General features: G+C 27.5%; 1 long non-coding RNA gene across 1 annotated transcript; it reads left to right on the top strand.

The window, feature by feature from the left end:
• The first annotated feature begins 12,517 nt into the window (after window positions 1-12,517).
• LOC114193031 (uncharacterized) lies at window positions 12,518-16,640 on the top strand. The gene is made up of 2 exons (XR_014984038.1): window positions 12,518-15,614; window positions 16,296-16,640. It is a non-coding gene; the product is annotated as an uncharacterized LOC114193031 (long non-coding RNA).
• Window positions 16,641-17,231: the final 591 nt, after the last annotated feature.

Below are 17,231 nucleotides of genomic sequence, written 5' to 3'. Positions count from 1 at the left end.
GACTTCCAGAGAATGAAATAACACTTCCAGAGGCCATTTCTGATCAAGGGAACAAAAATAGAGAGCAAAAACGCATAAACGCAAAAAATAGTGGATATTTTTAAATGATCGAGGGAGATGTCCGCAAGGGTGACGTCTGGACCTCACTAAATCGGATTTTTGAGGGTTAGAACAACAGCAGAAGGCTCCGGCGAGAGTTACGGAGGTGGCGCCGTGACGTTCCGATCAACAAAAGGCGGCGCATGGGCTGCACGCGCCTGTTCGCAGCGGAGAAGATGCGGCACGTGGCGGCGCGTGGACGGGAGGCTGGTTCTGGCATTGGTGGGGGTGGCTGTCGCTCGGAGAGGCGCTCCAGATCCAGTGGTCGTCGGCGAAAACTGAGGTGGCCGGAGACGACGCGCCTGTTCACAGCGCAGAAGATGCGGCGCGTGGACGGGAGGCTGCTTCCGGCACCAGTGAGGGTGGCTGTCGCTCGGAGAGGCACTTCAGATCCAGTGGTCGCCGGCGAAAACTGAGGTGGCTGGAGACGGCGGCCGGCGGCGAACAGTGGCGGACGACGGCGGAATAGTGGCAGACAGTGACGATTTTGTGAACAGTGACAATGGGTAGCTTTGGATAGTGTTTTATGGCAGTGGACAGCTGTAGACAATGATTAATAGTGACAAATGACGGCGGACAGCCGCGGACGATGGCAACAAGTGCCGGTGGACAGACCAAACGGAAACCAGAGCGGGATCGACCCGCTCTGATACCGAGTTGAGATTAAAACAGACAAAGATATGTTTGAGGGCTTAATTAGTCCCCTCTATTGTTCTTGATATTTATATAAATGATGAAGGAGATATAAAGAAGTTGAAACATTAAAGGCTACAACTAGATGCTAGGTTAGAGGTTATCCAACACTCAACCTCCTAGCTTACACATCATGATTGCCTAAATATTCTAATTACTTCTACAATATATATATATATATATATATATATATATATATATATATATATATATATATATATAAGTAGTTGACTTAAATAATAAGTAGGTAGATAAATTGATAAGTTTGTCTCATTTATACTCTTTTTTATTCGCATGAGCATTGTCTATGTGAATGGATTTGTGAGAGTTATTTCTATTTGTATTTCCTAATTTAGAAGGAAGTAACAACAGATAAATGCAAGAAAAGATCCTTTCATATTGTTATCATGTAAAAAAAAAAAAGATAAATGCAAGAAAAGATCCTTTCATATTGTTATCATGTAAAAAAAAAAAGCCAAGAATAGTGAAAATATAAAATTATCGTTTAATTTATAAAATAATCATGACTAAAAGACGATTAAAATTAGAACTAAAAGTAAAGACCTTATATTTTCTAAATATTAACCAAGGAGTTGAATTAATATTTTTTCCCTTCCCTTTATTTTACTATTATTGAAATATTTTATCACACCACTTTATTTATTTTTCTTAATCTAAATAACTTCACTTTTCACTCTTTTTTATCTCATTTTTTTTAACTCTCTAAAATCCATATTCAAATCGAGACACAAAATTGTTAGGAATCCAAGTGTGAGTCTAAGTCCCACATTGGTTAGAAATGAGAAAGTGGAGCACTATATAAGAATAAAGACCCATAAACCCATTGCCTTAAGATTTTAGGTTGAGAGTGGTGTCAATGTCTTATGTAGTTGGGCTCAGGTTTTAGACTTCCAATAAAAAAGAGTCTCATTTTTTTAGTACTAATATAGTTCTATTAAATTAATTACAAGTTTATATTTGAGAATAAAATTTAATTAAATTATTTGAGTGTTTGTTAATTTTTATTGGTATTAAGAATAATAATTAATGAGTTAAAACTTTTATTTAATGCATTATAATTTTATTTACGAAAGAGAGGATGATCAGTTATTTTTTTATTTTATCTTTTGATCTATCTATGACTACTTTTGTCTTTCCTTACCTTCTTATCTTATAAAAATCTTTTTTTTTAAGATTTTGGCATATTACATTCCTTAAATCTCATATTGTCCTGTGTGTACCAAATTTTTTTCTCATTTTTGGTTAGTATGTTTTTTTCTTTCTATTTATGTTACTGATGTTTTTATTATGTTTTGAATTTATATTAGAATTATATATAAATGTGTTTCTTTTGTCCAGTTTTGTTTTTCAATACTTATTATTAACGAGTTTAAGAGATTTTTTGCATATATCTTGATGAAGAACTATAATTTTTCTACAAAACTATTAACTATATTAGAGTTTAGTCTTTTGATTAACTAGATTAGGGTTTAGTCTTTTGGTGGATAATAGATTAATTGGAAATAGTTCAAAGTTGGGATTTTTTGTATAAAAATAATTCAGGTTTAGGAATGAAAAAAACTTACTATAGCGTTGAGAAGAACAACAAATTTTTTTAATTATTTTTGTTAATGATTAGTCTTAAAATAAATTCTATAGGTTCGTGGAAAAGTTTAGACTACAAGATACAAGTCTATTATCTAGTTTACTTCCTTAACAACCAAAAACAAGTTTTATTGTTTTAACTCATTCGTTTTATATATTTATCTTTAGTGTTTTATATATTATAATTTTTTATTTCATTTAAAAATATTAAGATATGTCAATTAGAAAATTTGAGTCAAGTTATTTAAAAAAATCTAAAAAAAGAGAAAAATTAAGGCTTTAATTGCATCATAAAAAGGAACTATGAAAAAATTTATAAAAATAAAAGAAAATAATTAAAAAAATACTAGTCAACCATGTCTTAAAAAAATTAAATAAATTAACCTTATTGTGTATTGAAAATGAAATATTAAATAAAGTTAATTATAATAATATAATAAATAATTTTGCATTAAAAAAACTTAAAAAATAAAGTTAAAATAAAAAATCGAATGTTTTAATTTTGTTTTAGGTCCCAAACTCTTGAGCCTCCATGAATTTGTATAACTTATACCTATATTTCAAACTGATAAAATAAGTTGGAGTTAGATATTAAATTATGTCGTTGTTTTATTTAGCTTGTAAGAATTAGTTCACGAATCTAAATAGTAATTCAAGAAAATGAAAAAGTATTCAATTTAAAAAAAAATCGTAAAGTTAACTTCAATTTAACTAAATTATACCAAATTAAAAGATTTTTTTACTTGGTTACTTTTCCGTGTGAAACCGCATAGTCCACAAATTTGGAGCAGCCCTGCAAATTCTCCCTATCCAATAGAGCGAATCTACAGGGTTTAAAAAACCCGTGTAATGTATTAACAAAATAAATAATTTAAATAAAGTAAAGATATTTTGAATGAGAAAAATAGATTTAAATATTTGGCATAAGAGTGATGAAAGATAAAGTAAAAGATAAAAGAAATAGTTAAACTAATACGGAACCAATCATTGTCTCTGGAGCAATCCAAATGTGTTATGAGTGGATGGGTGAGTCACTTGAAGATCCAAGGGTGGAGGAGGGTTCTCCGTCTGAGTGACACGAAGGGCTGAGATTTGTTTGGATGTGTTGAACAGTTGAAATATCTTTAATCAAGGGCCACATATGTGTGTGTCTGTGATTGGACACTCTGTCTGTCTGCACTAAAGGCGCACACAATCACAGATTCTCTTTTTCTTCTTCACACCTATCTCTACAAAACAAACACGTGGAAACTATCTCTTCCATCAATATAACTACTTCACAACTTCATTTTAATTTAAGGATAATCTAACTAATTTTAAAATCAATCTTTCATTATAATAATAAATATTAATAATGAAAATTAAATTAGTTATTTTTTTAAACGTTGATCTAATATAAATGTGGGTTTAATTTTTTAATCTCTTATTTAATTTATTTTATATTTTAAAGAGCAAATAAAGTTCGATATCATAGAACGGATTTAAAATTTAATTAAATTTAATAAAAAAAGATAAATTTATACATTTATAAAGTTTATAATTAGACCAAAATTTTGAACTAATTTTTGATAAAATTAAAAAGTTAGAAAAATATTTAACATATTTTAGCATTAAATTGTATATTTTTGTTAATAGTATACTTTTAATAGAATAATTTGTTGAAAAATAAATAAATTGTTTTAGATTAACATTAAAAAGTAAGCATATCTTGAATAGATCTTGGAAACTTCTTGCACCGTTTTTGGATAAAGACATATCTAAGAACTGTTGATAAGAGATAACGAAGACATCAAATTTCTTGTACTACTGTTTAGGAGATTATTCGAGATTGTACTACTGTTTCTGCCATTTATTATTAACTCTTCTTCCTCACTTTTTTAAACCATTACATGACTTTGGCATAATACACAATTTTGTTTGCAGAAATAAGTTTTGATTAATTAATAATTCAGTCTTATTTTTATTAAGTGTCGCAATGTTTAATATTTTGTATCGAAGCATATTTTTTCTAGAGAAGAAGTCTCACTGATCTGCCTAATTTTTGTTTAAGGGGAAATGACTTATTTAATAAAAAATTGGGGAGAAAACAAATTTAACGTATTCTCAAAGTTTTGTTATTCATCATCAGCAAGATTTATTTTTCAAATAAATCAATTTTAACACTTAGATTTTAAGCATATTAAAACTAGATCTATTAGAATATATTCCTGTCTAATAATTTTAATTTGATTAGTCAAAATTTATCTATTCAAATCAACATCAATCTCAAAGAAATAAAACTAAAATATAAAGTAGATAAATTCAATAAAAACAATTCTATCAGCAACTTGGATAACTCTTTCATCCACCAATAATTCAATAGCACATTACTCGATATTTCTTAACAAATTTTTGGTATTATAAAATTTATAATTCACCATAAAATAAGTCAAATTAAATTTATTCAATTTCAACTTGACTCGTGATGAATCAATCCGTATGAGCCAAAATAATTCACTTTTATATGTCTATTTACAATCAAGCATTCAAAATTTCTATCTTAGATATGTTTCATTAACTAACTTCATTTGTTTGAAAAATCCAGTTACTTCAAACTAAATTTCAACAAGCATTGTTTTAACGTTAAAAACTCAAAATTGCTTAGAGAAAGTTTTGATTGTCAAATTAAAAGTATCACTATATCCCTAAACTAACATAAATTTATCTTTCTTGTTCGAATCCCACAAACATATCCATCAAAGCATGTAAATAACTCAGGTGCAAATAACTTAAGAAGAAATGATAAAAAATATATAAAAAGAAAAAAACACTCACTCTGAATACAAATATGATTAAGAGGATAATTTCCACCCTCTGCTAGTTTTATTAAGACAAACTCGAATGAATACTAATGATAAACGATTGTTTTATTTAAATTATTAGTTATCGATTATACTATATATTTTCAAAAATTAAATAATATAATAGTTTTATCTCCTTTTATTCCAATTTATTTATCCCTTTCATTTCCTTCATACCCTCTGTTCACATGCAACATGGAGTGCCATGACCAGGAAAAAATAACGTAAGCTCGTGACTTTGGCAACAACGAGGTTCTCGTAAGAGGTTTTTATCCTTTGGTACGCCAAAAAGTTTCTTTTTTATCCTTTTTATTTTCTCTTTTGATCTTTGATTACTAATGGTGAATGTGATTACCGGTGATAGAGGTAACAAATCCTTGGCCATTTTCTTCCTTTTTTCTTCGACAAAAAATTGCGTTATTTTGGTTCTTCTTTTAGAGTTTTTTTTTTTTTTTTCATTTTATTACATCTATGTTTTGTCATTCTTGACTGGTGTTCTGACATTTGGCCATGGATGTTTTTCAGTTTTCCCTTTTTTAGAATGTGATGAGTGTCACGGTCAAAAAGCAGAAAAAGGCAGAGAGGTTTTTCTGTTTTTGAAAATTTTGAATATTATAGTAATGAGAATCTTAATGATAATACAAATTATTTCAATAAAAAAAATATTTTTGTCTGTTTTTAAGTGTCAATGTTGTTAAACTCTTTTACTATGTTGAATTAGTAACTTTGTCACTTATAAACGTAAGAACCATTTTGAATAATTTTAAAAAAGGTAAAGTGAATAATTTAAAAGATAATTGACCAAATTCAACTAAAATAAAATAAATTAAAATTTGTAAAAGACATTGAGAAAATACTATGAAAATCGCATATTACAACGAATTTAATTTGTTTTTAATAGAAAAATTCGTCAATAATTTGAGTTTATTGATGTACTACTAACGATAAAAAATATGTTGGTAAATTGATCATCGATAAATTTCACAATCTGATGAAAAAATTTACTGGTAAATATCAACAACAAATTTGTTAACGAATATTTGTTGGTAAGTTTATAACGTTAATTATCAACGTATATTGATCATTGATAAAATCTGTTGATAAAATACACAATCAAGCTTTTTTTCTTTTTTCCTTTTTTTTTCCTTTTTTTCTTCATTTTCTTCTTCTCTCCTCATCGTAGGATCAACGTCCATTACTTCCAACTCATCCTCTTCATCTTCCTTCTCTTTCTTTTCACCTTCTTCCACCCCTCCTCTTCCACCTCCTTTTCTAACTTTGGCAACCATTGTCATCACACATTTACATCATCGGGACGCCTCTATGTCATCGATGCGCCTCTGCAAACAAGCAATCGTGTCACCGTCGAGCCATCGCACTACCACAGTCAAGCTGCCAATAACTCATCACATAACCTCCATCTCCTCCTCCTCTTCTCTTCTTATTTTATTTTTCTTCTTGTCTTCTTATCAACCATCTCCCTTTAATATACAAAATATTTTGTCGCACTTAACAAAAAATTTGTCGTCCGAAATGCCTACTGATTTACCAACGAAAAAATTTCACATGTAATTGTAATTATAAGCTATTAGTAGAAAAAATTATCTGTAGTACATATTGTAATTTATCAACAAATTTTATCAATGGATTACTTACCGAATGAAAGTATATGTTGGTAAATTAAATCACAAAATTTGTTGGAAAAGATTGTCAATATACTTGAGTTTGACGAAATTATTATTAGTAATAATTCTTCAATAAAATACGATTTTTTAATGAAAATAGTCTATCACAACTTATATTTTAACATAATTTTTAATGTGAATAAAAAATAAAACTAAAGTAACTAAACTAATAATAGTGTCTGTCTTTTTTCTATACTAAAATTTCGTTACAAAGAGTATATAGACATTTTTGCCGACGTAGTTATATTGTTTAAATCAATGTATTATTTTTATTACAAAAATATTTTGAGCATAAATTAGTTGACAAACTAATATTTAATTAAAAGACGACAAACTTATTTAATTTTTTTTCAATGATAGCAAATTTTAATATTACTTAATAAGGATTAGGGATGGCAACGGGGCGGGGCGGGGACGGGTTTCACTATCCCATACCCATCTCCGTAAAAAAAATTCATCCCCATCCCCATACCCAAACCCAACGGGTATCAAACTTTTGTCCCATCCCCATCCCCACCGGGTAACGGGTATAATCTCGTATCCATACCCGTACCCATTTACTTACTACTTTAATATTAATTTTAACTAATTTTTATAAAATAATAAAAATTACGGTAAAGGAAACATAATATTATCAAATATTCAATATTAGGAGTATGGCTGTTTCTTTGATATCAAATACTTTGAAATAAATTATAATTGTTTACATTTTAGATTAAAATACCAAATAAAATTTAATGAGAACCAAAACATTTATTAAATTTGCAAACATTAATGAAACCTAGTTGATAAACTTTAAAAATATTTTTTAAAAAAACTATAAAAGGAAAAAATATTTTTAAAAAAATATAAAAGGAAAAAAATATTTAAATTAAAATATATTTTAAATGTTTGTTTACTTCAATTTTTTAAATTATAATGAATCTATATTTTATACACTAGTAAAAGTTATAATACATCACTTGATCAAAATGACGTAAAGAACAAATAATAAACATAATAATAAAATTTTAATATAGATCTTGTATCTTTTGAACCACAATATATGTTGGATGGTGGTAAAAAAATATTCATGGCAATTACATTAAATTTTTATATTATAGTAAATAAAAATTATTTATACAATTATATTGAAAAAATTAAAGTATGATTGTATAGAAAATAAAAAATAATTAGATAAGATTTATCAAAATAGTATTCTACATGATGAAAATAAACAAAAAATAAAAATATTAAGAAATTATCAAATGTGTGTCTTATAAACAATTTGGAGACTATTGGAAGGAATCACACAAAAAGAAACAAATATATAATTAAGGGTATAAGATGAAAAATATCTTAAAGATCTAAGAAAACTTTTCAAATATCAACATATATACTCAATGGTTGATAAAGAAACGACACAAAGAACAAATAATAAACATAATAAAATTTTATCATAGATCTTGTATCTTTTAAACTTCAATATATGTTGGATGGTGATAAAAAATATTCATGACAATTACATTAAATTTTTATATTGTAGTAAATAAAAATTATTTATACAATTATAGTGAAAAACTTAAAGTATGATTGTAATGAGTTAGAAAATAAAAAATAATTAGATAAAATTTATCGAATTAGTATTCTACATGATGAAAATAAACAAAAAATAAATAAAAAATTAACAAAAGTGTGTCTTATAAACAATTTGGAGACTATTGGAAGGAATCACACAAAAGAAAACAAATATATAATTATGGGTATGATAAGATGAAAAATATCTTAAAAATGTAAGAAAATTTTTCAAATATCAACATATATACTCAATGGTTGATTAAAAAAATGACGCAAAGAACAAATAATAAACATAATAAAATTTTATCATAGATATTGTATCTTTTAAACTCCAATATATGTTGGATGGTGATAAAAAAATATTCATGACAATTACATTAAATTTTTATATTGTAGTAAATAAAAATTATTTATACAATTATAGTGAAAAAAATTAAAGTATGATTGTAATGAGTTAGAAAATAAAAAATAATTAGATAAAAATTATCGAAATAGTATTCTACATGATGAAAATAAACAAAAATAAAAATAATAAAAAATTAACAAATGTGTGTCTTATAAACAATTTGGAGACTATTGGAAAGAATTGCACAAAGAAAAACAAATGTATAATTAAGGATATGATAAGACGAAAAATATCTTAGAGATCTAAGAAGACTTTTCAAATATCAACATATATACTCAATGGTTGAGAAATAACAAAAATTGTTTTAGCGAAATAAAAGAGTTATTGAAATGAAATAAAAATTAATAATAATAAGTAAATATTTTTTTTTATATTACCAAGTAAATGAAATATTTATGCTATTAAACACTTAAATTAAGAGTATTAAACATTCTCATGTGAAAGGAAAATATACAATAAATAAAAATATTAAAAAATAATAGAAATGTTCAAATGTTAGACATAATTTTTTTTTAATTGACATACATCATTTTAACATAATTACATAAAGATTATGATAAGATAAAAAATATATTGGAGATGCGAATGAGTTTCATGACAAACCAAATATTTAGAAGAAATAAAAAATAAAAAGAATATACAGGGTTACTTAATTAATTATGAATATTTTAATAATTTAAACGATGATGGAAATATGGCGGGGACGGGTATTATGGCGGGGATATATTCATCCCCATCCCCATACCCAATTGAAAAAATCGGGGATTCCCCATACCCATACCCATACCCAGTCAATGCGGGGATTCTCCGTCAAAACGGAGACGGGTTCGGGCAATACTCACGGGGACGGGTTTATTTGTCATCTCTAATAAGGATCGACTTTGTAAGGTTGGAGACATATCTTTCACGAAATAGGTAAGCATTTCAATTATTGACTTTTCAACAAGTTTCATTAATATTATGTTTAGTTAAGGAAATGAATTTGAAATGATTTGGGATAAGTGGGCGGAAAATCAAGTGATTTGATTTAATGGAAATAAAGTATATTTGAGTAAAAAAAGCTAGGTAATATTCACTTAGTCAGTAGTCATTTAAATTTGTATTTCACCAAAATTCGAAAGAAAAAAAGTTCAGCTGATTTTATTTTAAAAAAGTTACGTAAAGTTATTTCACAACTATTTATAAGTTGTTTGTGTTAAGGTTAATAACATTTTTTAATGATTTGAATTGAATTTCATCCAAACCGATTTTAATGATTTGAATTGAATTTTATCCAAGCTGATTTTAAATTTACTATCATTGAGTTCATTAGAAAGTTCCTATGATCTCATTTATGATTTGCTCAAATCTCTTCTAAGATTTATTATATTATTGTTCAAAATATTTATCTAATAAATTTTTTTATATTAATTTTTATGAAATATTTGTGTTTTAAAAAATATATTTCAATCTTAGAAATTAGTTATATTATTTTATAATTAAGAAATTAAGATTGAAATATTTAAATATTTTATATTTGGTTATATTTTTTTATTTTTATATATACATAAATAAAATAAATAAAATAAAATAACAAATTCCTAGTATAACATTACATATGTCTCATAATTTTATAACCTCTACAAATTCTCAACCACATTGTTAGATATAATTTTCTAAAATGTATTTTTTTAGTTAAGAAAAACAATTGAATAAATAAAAATAAATTATTCCTTAAAAATATCATTTATTATTTTTCAATGAGATTTATAAAAAAAAAATCAAAGAAATGAGATTATTTAAAAAAATATATATTACATAAGGCAAATTAGTAGTTCAACTCAAATCTCCCACAAATCCATTATTTTATTATACTCATGTCATGCTTCCCTCTTTCTTTAGAAACTTTTTTTTTTCAAATCAAAACAACTCACCTTCATAGAACAAATAATGAATTATATATATATATATATATATATATATATATATATATATATATATATATATATATATATATATATATATTCCTAGGTGAAGAAAGTAAGTAATGAATAAAGTAAGAGAAAAAAATATAGAATACATGTAAAAAGAAATATACGAAAAAGAAATTTATATAATAAATTATATTTCAAGTATAATTAGCTATTAAAATATTATTTTGTCAAAAGCGCTATTAATATTTTTTATGTTTATATTACTTAGTTATAATATATTACTAATATTTATATTTTTTTATTATAATAATTAAATAACACTACAAGAAAACTTCTGACCAGCGATTATTATGAATTTTTATTTATAATAATGACTATTTTAGTAATCAATAATTTTTTATTTTGTAAATTGATATTTAAATTGGTCACTATAGTGACTAACTATTCTTGATTTCTAAAATTGATTTTTAATTAATGATTTTCTTGTAGTGTAATAAATGGATGGATATAATCCTTCTAACACAATATAGTTAATTTTTTTACATATGAAATGATGTTTTATATTGACATTTGAGTTGGAACATGTCAAATGGGATAAACAAAACACAACATCCTAAAATATCATTTGACACGTAAAAAAAAATTAACACAATTGAATTAGAGGAACTATATATCTATTTTTAAACTTTAGAATAATAATGAATTTCAACTTCATACATCAAAATTTAAACTAAAAATATTTTTAATTATATATTTAATTATACCTCTTAAAAGATCATGGATAAAATTTATACATAACTAAAATAATAATAACAAAGAAAAACTCCAATAGAATTTCCATATAATTAAAAGATAATTATAAAAAAGCAGTCTCTTAATGGATTTTGATATATTTATTAATGTCTACCTCATTATTTATCTATGTCAATTGTGATTATAATAGTTACAACGTACATATAAAGAAAACAAACATTTTAACACTTTGACCCATCAAAAATCAATATCAAAATACATCACAACTCATTCATTCTAAGATATTTGAATAATTTTAGTTTCTATATATTTCAAACATACAATTAAAGTAATATAGAAAACCTCGACTATTTTCTTCATATTTATCGGTTTTTTGAATTTTCCATTTATTTATTATTCTTAAAGTTGAAGTAATTATTGGTTAAAGTTTAAGTAATAAAAGGTAAAATAGGAATCATAATAATTTTATTATAATAAAAAAAATCATTTCATACTGTGACTGTAAACAACACAAGTAAAAAGAAGGAACAGAGTAAAATATTTAAAAAATGATGACATCTATTGGTAATTTTTTTTGATATATACAAACCTTAAATGAGATACAAAAAGAAACAGAAGAGTTATTGTATGGCTCTAAAGCATTAAATGAATACAATAAATGAAAGAGTAAATGTGTCTTGGAAATACAAAATATTGAATTTAATTCTCACCATACAAATGAAATAAAAGAAGTAGTAAGAGGGTTTGAAGGGTAATGTAGGGCAAAATAGAGTGGGGTAGGATGAAAAAAAAATGAAAGAAATAAGGGGAGAGAAGAGAAAAAGCAATAAGTGTGATGAATAGTTAGAGAGAAATAATGAAATTGAAATAAGATAAAAGAAAAAGGTTAACGAGGGTTGATTTATGAGTAAACAAGAAGAAAGGAAATGAAGATATGTGTGGACAAAAGCTTTGTGTTGGTTTTATTTGTGTTCCCAAAAAGAGAAGAGTGAGAGAGAGAATGGGTAGAGAGTGATGATAATAATGATAATTTTGCTAGCGTAAGTGGGAAACTCAAACCCCATTTTCTCTGAGTGTACCATTAAAAACTACTATATATCTCCCACTCTCTTCCACACACTTCACACACCAAAAACCAAAAGGCTGCTCCATTTCCATTTTCATTGTTAGGATAAGATGTTTACCCTTTTGCTGCTCCTACACACAAAAACAAATTGCACTCTCTCTTCTCTTTCTTCTTCTCATTTCATTTCAACTCATCACTTTTTTCACCTATTTATTCAGTTTCTCACACCCCATCATCATGCACATAGATCTGTCACACCCATCTGCCAAGCTTGCTACTTGTCATCTCTACGTTTTGCATGACTCTCTCTGACTCAATGTACAGAAAGTCAGACATGGAAAGAGAGAAAGAGAGAGAGAGAAGGAGTTTTGTGTGTCCCAACATGGTTTTGGTTTGGTTGGAGTTTATTTTATGGTGTTTAATACCCTTTTCCTTTCTTCTTTAATGTTTTTATGTTGTTGTTGTCTCAGAACCATTTCATCCTCTTCCTCATCTCTTGATTCATCTTCTGGGGTTTGCTTTTCTTGTTTCTGCCCTTATTTCTCGGACTGAGGTTGTTCGTGACAAACCCTAAATTCTCAGAATTGTGTTCCTCTGAGAACATGCATGTCAGATCCTAGATTTCCCACCTTTTTAGCTCCAGATTTCGTGAAGTTTTCCTTTAATATGGATGTCACATTTTTCCTCCTCAGATCTGACTCGGTTGTGTGGCTTTTATTCTTCCCTTCAGATTTTTCCAAACCTTTTGTCTGTGAAACTTTCCATATTTGGGATGCTATTGTATGTGTACTTAGTTTCTTTTAATTCCTTCTATTTGGACAGAAATTGACAGAAGAGAGTGAGCACAAAGAGGCACATGATATAACTCTATATCACTGCTTTTGTGTGCTCACTACTCTTTCTGTCGGTTTTCAGTGCCAGAAAATTCTCCGACTCTCCTTCTCCATCAACCAAAACCAAACCACATCATCTTCTTCACTCTCTCTCTCTCATTCTGATGCAGCTCATGACCAAAAATGTCTAACAGTTTAGTTACATGGTTTGTTATCTGTTTCAGTATTATTATTCAACAACAGTGAGTAAAAGTTATCTGTTTATATTTTGTTTTATTTTAACTTCTACTATATATAATCAGTTGAAACAGGCTGATACGTGTTGTTTGATTGGCTTTATTATGGTTTATAGTATATTAGTCCTTGCAAAACGGATAAGTGTGACTTTTGATAGCATTACCTTGCACAAGGTGCCCTGGTTATTGTGCAGACCTTGAGGGGCACCGTTTTCTATCTTTTTATGTGTATTTGTATGGTAGCGAGTGGGAGGGACCATACACGTTATATAGTATGGTCCACACTTGTTGTTGTTTTCGCTTTCTAGCATCTAGCTAGCTATTATCGTTTTTCTGATTCCATAGCCTTTCATATATTTTAAGTTTATAGAGTATGCGGGCCATCAACTTGTTCATTGCTGTAATGTTCTCACCTGAAACAGTGTTTGGCTTAATTAGTTAGAATCTCTAAAACAGTACTATTTTGTGGTCTGATTCTTAGCAAACAACCCTATACTTAGGTTCATGAATATAGGGTTTATCATTACCCACCAAAACTTGTCAGAATAATACCCCATTTTCAAACAGGTCACTGGTCAAATGATTTTACTTTGCCTTTTTTTTTTTTTTTCTGGTTTTTTCTTTCTGTTATGTGTTCTGATACTGTGTTAAGGGTCTGTTTAGATCTCGATAAACTGATAAACATGCATTTTATATAAACAGTTTGCAACCTTATTTTTGTTACTGAGTAGCATAAACTGAATGTTCTTAGTTGTCATTACTAGCATATTATCTTTGTTATAACAGTGAAATATCCACTTGTTGTGATTGCTTTTTATGAATGAAATTGAAAGAGTGGTGATATTTTTGTATCGTGGCTGTGGTGGACAAGAAGCACATATCAATTTGTTACTGAAAAGGTTTAACAATCAAAGTCTTTATTCCAGTTGTACGTGTAGTGGTTAGACAAATTCAGCTTGCTTGGTCCTACATCTACATAAATATATAAAAGTATATCTAAAACACCTTTACAAAACTAACAGCCTTAAGAAATGTTTGGATAAACTGTCTATATATACTTCTCCAACACAAAAAATTAGCTTCTTTCATATTCTAATTGTTAAAATTATAACATATGCATAGAGAAAATCTCATTCTATTTTTTTTTCCAAAAGTTTATACTTAGTTTGTAAACCAGTTTTAATTTAGGGATTGATTTATTTCACCATCTTTTACTTTTTTTTTTCTCTTGTATGGAGAGAAGTTATTCATTCACACCCTTATTCTCTTCAGTGAAGTTTAGCTTCATGATAATGAGATCCATCACTGATTAGTTTTTGGATTTTAAGTTTTCATATTTTTTGTTTGCAATTCTTAAAACAAAAACCAAGTCCTTAAGCTTTATGGTAGACTTTTCTTTTGAGACCATCCCTGCAATTCCTGCAACTTTTTTTGTCACATATATGTGTAAGTTCACAGTGAATAACTAATATTTGGGGCTTTGTCAAGTCTTATATTAATTATCCAGAATGATATTGAAAAATAATGATATTCATTTAGCTTTGTGTTTTTCTTATAATCATTAGTATGTATCTTGTATTTTTGGATATAACTGATATATCATTAACCTCCTTTTTCTTTGACTGAATTCTCTATTTTTTTATGATTTCTTCTATTAGTGGCATGATGTTTACACTGTGTATATCGTGTAAGTATTTATTTATTGTTGAAAATATTCTGTAATCAGTCTAAGAAAATTCAATTTGAATATGTAACTCGAATACAAATAACAGACTGGTGTAGGCTACAAAAACTTGAATCGTCTACTGAAGTTTTTAGCAATGCATCCAATTATCTTATGATTTTAAGTTGGTTCAATGTTGATCCTAATAGGCATGGAAGAATTTTAAGATGCTGGCGAATGAATGACACACAATCTCCTGATTCTGGTAACTGGCTAAGTTGTGCAACTTTTTATATTATTGTGATTTGATTGATGGTGCATAATTCTGTTTGATTTATGTACTTTTTGTGGTAGTAAATTTAAATGATGCAAGACTAATTTTGATATATTTTTTCTGTAGTTACCTTTTTTTTGCACTTCTTTCTGTAATATATCAGTTTATAGTTATACTGATAAAGATAATATATATGAGTATACACACCCCAGTTTTCACAAAAACAACCCCAAATAAATGTGCAGTATAGTAAATGGTGTATATAATGAAAAGGTTTCATTTTGTTGGAAGTGATTAATAATTAATTTCATTTATGGTTGCAATAGTGTTGTTGAAAGCTCAATAGTTCATTGTTTGTTCCAATAACATGACTTGCTTTTGAATTTTGTGATTGTTTGTTATGTAAGGTTTGTTATATAATCTCCTCTTCTTCAATGTTTCAAATCTCAACATCTAAACTATATCTTCTTGAGAACTATATCCATGACTTTTAAATACTGATTAAGTTATTGTATTTACAAAAACATGTATGTATACATCTGAACAATAACAACAACAAAAGTCTTATCCACTGCATGGAATCAAAGGGCTTTAAGCTGAGTATATTATAGATAATTTCCTCTAATCTCCTATTGTCCCTTACTTTTGTTGTAATCACTGGTGTGCTTACAGGAATCTTCTTTGTACATGTTTAAATGAAGCTGAAATTTTCTCCAACACTGCTACTGAGATTTTATGACTGCATAATGAGAAAAGTTACATAACTTATAACTATGGCTTCAAGACGAGGCAATGACTCAAATCAATGGAAAGAATGTTAAAAGGGTAGGTTGAGAAAATTATGCAGGGGTTCTCACTATTTTCTCACATGGTTGCATTTTTGCTTCACAATTGTTTTGGAGATATTTGCTTTTGTAGTTGTGTGAATGCCTTTCTGCTGCAATCTTGTGCAGTGAAATGGTAGTTTTTATGTAATATACATTTTTCTTATGAAAAAAATAAGCTTTTTAATGATCATTAGGGTCATCATCACATGGCATTATAGAAAAGAAATTGTCCAGATAAGAATTTCAACGTATAAAAATGCATACACAGCCAAAAAAAAAAAAGAGTATTGGAAACGAGATTGTTTATTCCAGTGAAAGAACAGTTAGCAGTTTTTGTGTATGACATTGCACAACATTATTTTCGAATTGTATATTATTTTATTTGGAAACATATACATAACTTTCACCAAGTATAATATATTTGGTTTATACAAGACACTTGTTTTCTTTTACTATGATATAAAAATAACTTCCAAACTGTAGTTTGATCTTTTAAGGATGTTCTTTTTTTCTTGAACTTGTGTCTGTAATGTTTTCTCGATGTGCTACGAAGTATTATTTTACTTGTATGGATAATGATACTAATTCTTGATTATTATGCCTTCTGATATGTAAACTTCAAAGTATATTTGCATCTTTTATGCAGACAACTTTTTGAAGATGCTGATGATGCTTTGTATTAGTGTCTGCCTTAATAATATATGGCTAGAAGTCATATATTTTCATAAAATGTTTTGAGTTAATATGCCAGACTTGAAAGTTCAAACACAAATTTATGATA

Source organism: Vigna unguiculata, chromosome 8, assembly GCF_037176805.1.
Source record: "Vigna unguiculata cultivar grain cowpea cultivar isolate G323 ecotype 2 chromosome 8, ASM3717680v1, whole genome shotgun sequence".
NCBI lineage: Eukaryota > Viridiplantae > Streptophyta > Magnoliopsida > Fabales > Fabaceae > Vigna > Vigna unguiculata.
Note: the sequence above shows the minus strand (reverse complement) of the source record. Positions and strands in the feature narration are given on the sequence as shown.